Source organism: Eupeodes corollae, unplaced genomic scaffold (genome assembly GCF_945859685.1).
Source record: "Eupeodes corollae unplaced genomic scaffold, idEupCoro1.1 scaffold_1141, whole genome shotgun sequence".
Taxonomy (NCBI): Eukaryota; Metazoa; Arthropoda; class Insecta; order Diptera; family Syrphidae; genus Eupeodes; species Eupeodes corollae.
The window spans coordinates 12501-17186 of record NW_026605333.1 but is presented as its reverse complement, the minus strand read 5'-3'; the positions used below and the strand labels follow the sequence as shown (position 1 = coordinate 17186).

Here is a 4686-nt window from a genome sequence, read left to right as displayed (position 1 = left end):
TGATCGAAAATATTCTAAGTTTTTTTTCACATACAAAAAATAATTGAAAAAATTCTAAGTCTTTTTCACATACAAAAATCGATTGAAAAAATTCTAAGTCTTTTTCACATACAAAAATTGATTGAAAGAATTCTTAGTCTTTTTCACATACAAAAATCGATTGAAAAAAAACACTAAGTCTTTTTACATACAAAAAATTATTAAAAAGACTCCAAGTCTTTTTCACATACAAAAATCAATTGAAAATATTTTAAGTCTTTTTCACATACAAAAAATGATTGAAAAAATTATTTTTTTTTTAATACGTAGAAGTAAATAAAATATTCGTTTCAAAAATTTAAGTCTAAGTCGATGAGGACCTCTGATTTTATTTTAATTTTGTCCATTCCAAGTCTTCACTCAGTTATGTTCAGAAGGTATTTTAGGGGACCCCAACTTTTGTTAGAGGTTTTAGAACAAAATAAATTTGTATATGAAAATCACTGAATTCAATGCAAAATTGTTCAATAGTGTTTTATAAAGAAAAACTATTATAAAATGAGTTTAAATGGAATATAGAAGACTGGGCAACAGACAGGGCGAAGAGAAAAATTTTTTTTTCAACAAAAAAATTTCTAAGTCCATTAAAGAATATCAAACAAATATTTTTCAACAAATTTTTTTCTTAATCCACACAATGAATAGATATTAATAAAATCTACGAAAAATTTTGTTAAAAAAAAATTTCTAAATCCACACAATGAATAAAAACGAAGACAAATTTTTTCAAACTAAATTTTTCTAAGTCTATTAAAAATAAAACCGAAACGAAGTTTTTCTAAGTCGATGAGGAACATGGATTTTTATATTTGTACGTCCATATGTATTCCTCAATCTATCGTGTTCAAAAAGAACTATATGGAACCAAGATGTTCTTGGTTACTATACGAGAATGATACGAAAGTATATGGCTCGCTTCATGGTACACATGTATGTTATCGTGAAACTAACTTCAGGTTGTTCTCTTCGGAGGACGTGCCAAGATTTAAAAAGTTTAAAATTTTTCTTTTATTTCTATATGGCGTTAAATAAAAAAATTTAAAGATGATATATTTGTATGTATTATCTATAAAAATCATTATACACAAATGAAAAAGAATTAAGTTAAAATTTTGAAAATTTGGAAACAAGTTCATACTTGTAAAAAGGAATTGACGGAAGAATTCTTAATTCTTAATCAAAAAAAAAATTATATAAAAAAATATATAAAGATTACTTCAAAAAGTAATAGAAATTATTAGAAATTTGAAAATCATTGATATATATTTGTAAAAGGTATATAATTCTTTAATATTGAATAAAATAAAAAACAATTAAGAGCTTGCTCTTATTTGAAAAAAAAAATTAAAGTTATTATTGAAAAACCTGTGAAATATACATTTCCCTACATTTCTGTACTAAATAAGATAAAAATTATAGAGAAAGATTTGTTAGAGGAAATTCAATGTAAAATTTTTCAAAATTTCAATTAATAATAAACAAAATAAAAATAACATTATTCTGGTTGATCCTGCCAGTAGTTATATGCTTGTCTCAAAGATTAAGCCATGCATGTCTAAGTACACACGAATTAAAAGTGAAACCGCAAAAGGCTCATTATATCAGTTATGGTTCATTAGATCGTTAACAGTTACTTGGATAACTGTGGTAATTCTAGAGCTAATACATGCAATATAAACACGGACCTTATGGAACGTGTGCTTTTATTAGGCTAAAACCAAGCGATTTTTTCGGAAATCGTTATAATGGTTGAACTCTAGATAATTTGCCGATCGTATGGTCTCGTACCGACGACAGATCTTTCAAATGTCTGCCCTATCAACTATTGATGGTAGTATCTAGGACTACCATGGTTGCTACGGGTAACGGGGAATCAGGGTTCGATTCCGGAGAGGGAGCCTGAGAAACGGCTACCACATCTAAGGAAGGCAGCAGGCGCGTAAATTACCCACTCCCAGTTCGGGGAGGTAGTGACGAAAAATAACAATACAGGACTCATATCCGAGGCCCTGTAATTGGAATGAGTACACTTTAAATCCTTTAACAAGGACCAATTGGAGGGCAAGTCTGGTGCCAGCAGCCGCGGTAATTCCAGCTCCAATAGCGTATATTAAAGTTGTTGCGGTTAAAACGTTCGTAGTTGAATTTGTGCTTCATACGGGTAGTACAACTACAATAGTGGATTGTACATTACCTTATGTATGTAAGCGTATTACCGGTGGAGTTCTAATATATGATGGTCTTGATCATTATATATACCTCCTATTTAAACCTGCTTCAGTGCTCTTTACCGAGTGCTGTTGTGGGCCGGTACAATTACTTTGAACAAATTAGAGTGCTTAAAGCAGGCTCCAAATGCCTGAATATTTTGTGCATGGAATAATGAAATAAGACTTCTGATCTATCTTCATTGGTTTTTAGATCAAGAGGTAATGATTAATAGAAGCAGTTTGGGGGCATTAGTATTACGACGCGAGAGGTGAAATTCTTGGACCGTCGTAAGACTAACTTAAGCGAAAGCATTTGCCAAAGATGTTTTCATTAATCAAGAACGAAAGTTAGAGGTTCGAAGGCGATCAGATACCGCCCTAGTTCTAACCATAAACGATGCCAGCTAGCAATTGGGTGTAGCTACTACTATGGCTCTCTCAGTCGCTTCCCGGGAAACCAAAGCTTTTGGGCTCCGGGGGAAGTATGGTTGCAAAGCTGAAACTTAAAGGAATTGACGGAAGGGCACCACCAGGAGTGGAGCCTGCGGCTTAATTTGACTCAACACGGGAAAACTTACCAGGTCCGAACATAAGCGTGTAAGACAGATTGATAGCTCTTTCTCGAATCTATGGGTGGTGGTGCATGGCCGTTCTTAGTTCGTGGAGTGATTTGTCTGGTTAATTCCGATAACGAACGAGACTCAAATATATTAAATAGATGCTTTCAGGATTATGGTGTTGAAGCTTTCATAGCCTTTATTCACGATTGTAGTAAAATATAATTGTGTTTGAATGTGTTTATGTTAGTGGAGCCGTACCTGTTTGTTTGTCCCATTATAAGGACACTAGCTTCTTAAATGGACAAATTGCGTCTAGCAATAATGAGATTGAGCAATAACAGGTCTGGAATGCCCTTAGATGTCCTGGGCTGCACGCGCGCTACAATGAAAGTATCAACGTGTATTTCCTAGACCGAGAGGTCCGGGTAAACCGCTGAACCACTTTCATGCTTGGGATTGTGAACTGAAACTGTTCACATGAACTTGGAATTCCCAGTAAGTGTGAGTCATTAACTCGTATTGATTACGTCCCTGCCCTTTGTACACACCGCCCGTCGCTACTACCGATTGAATTATTTAGTGAGGTCTCCGGACGTGATCACTGTGACGCTAACGTGTTACGGTTGTTTCGCAGAAGTTGACCAAACTTGATGGTTTAGAGGAAGTAAAAGTCGTAACAAGGTTTCCGTAGGTGAACCTGCGGAAGGATCATTAACGTGATTTTTCCAAATTATAAACTTTATTTTTTTCGAAAGAAAAAAATATTGAAAAAATATAAAACAAAAAAAATATAAATACAAAATGTATTATAAAAATACATTATATTAAAAGAATTTAAAAAAAAATTAAAAAAAAATATATTTATAAGAAAAAAGAAAAAAAAAGAATAATAAAAGATACAAATATAAAAAGATTTTTTTTTCTTTTAAAAAATTTGAACAGAAAAAATTTATTTTTTTCTAAAACAAAAATTATAAAATAACAATGTAGAAGAATTATACAATAGAAAAAAATTATTTTTTTTTCTAAAATATATTACGTCCCATAAATATGAAATACAAAATGTTTTACATGTTGTACTTATTTTCTAAGTAAACGATTCTTTATTGAATTGGACATTCGCAACATAAACATTTAATATAAAAAAGAAATATTTTAATAATATTATCATATTTCTTTAATAAAAATGACTTGATAAAATAAAACAAAAAAATTCTACTCTAAGCGGTGGATCACTCGGCTCATGGGTCGATGAAGAACGCAGCAAACTGTGCGTCATCGTGTGAACTGCAGGACACATGAACATCGACATTTTGAACGCATATCGCAGTCCATGCTGTTATGTACTTTAATTAATTTTGAAGTGCTGCTTGGACTACATATGGTTGAGGGTTGTGAGACTATGCTAAATAAGTTGCTTAATTTATTAAGCATATGTTATATTATTGGAGTTTGTAAAAACTTCATAATATTAATTTACAAAGTATACCTAAAAAATATTATTTGAATCCTAAAGTATTCTTATATTATCTATTTTTTAGAGGATTATAGTATATAAAAATATACAATGAGAAAAATTAAACAATCCTCTATTATTTGATAATATGGTCGAAAGCAGGTTCAAAACTAAAAAAATATTTTTTATAGAGTATATACAATAAAAATAATTGCAAGTGTTAAACAACCTCAACTCATATGAGATAACTCCCTGAATTTAAGCATATTAATGAGGGAAGGAAAAGAAACTAACAAGGATTTTCTTAGTAGCGGCGAGCGAAAAGAAATCAGTTCAGCACTAAGCCATTTTGTTTTTATGACAAATATGGGATGCAGTGTATGGAACATCTATAATCTAGTATGAGAAATTAACGATTTAA

The 4686-nt window shown here is 31.3% G+C and overlaps 3 non-coding genes across 3 annotated transcripts in view; all 3 read left to right on the top strand.

Annotated features, from left to right (window-relative positions):
* Positions 1–1536: 1536 nt before the first annotated feature.
* Positions 1537–3523, top strand: LOC129953489 (small subunit ribosomal RNA). The gene has a single exon (XR_008782548.1). It is a non-coding gene; the product is annotated as a small subunit ribosomal RNA (ribosomal RNA).
* Positions 3524–4025: 502 nt separating this feature from the next.
* On the top strand, positions 4026–4204 carry LOC129953487 (5.8S ribosomal RNA). Its single transcript, XR_008782546.1, has one exon. It is a non-coding gene; the product is annotated as a 5.8S ribosomal RNA (ribosomal RNA).
* A 286-nt stretch (positions 4205–4490) lies between these two features.
* LOC129953490 (large subunit ribosomal RNA) overlaps positions 4491–4686 on the top strand; it is a 4028-nt gene continuing 3832 nt past the window's right edge. The window contains exon 1 of the ribosomal RNA XR_008782549.1: positions 4491–4686. This exon is cut by the window's right edge and continues 3832 nt beyond it. This is a non-coding gene — a ribosomal RNA (large subunit ribosomal RNA).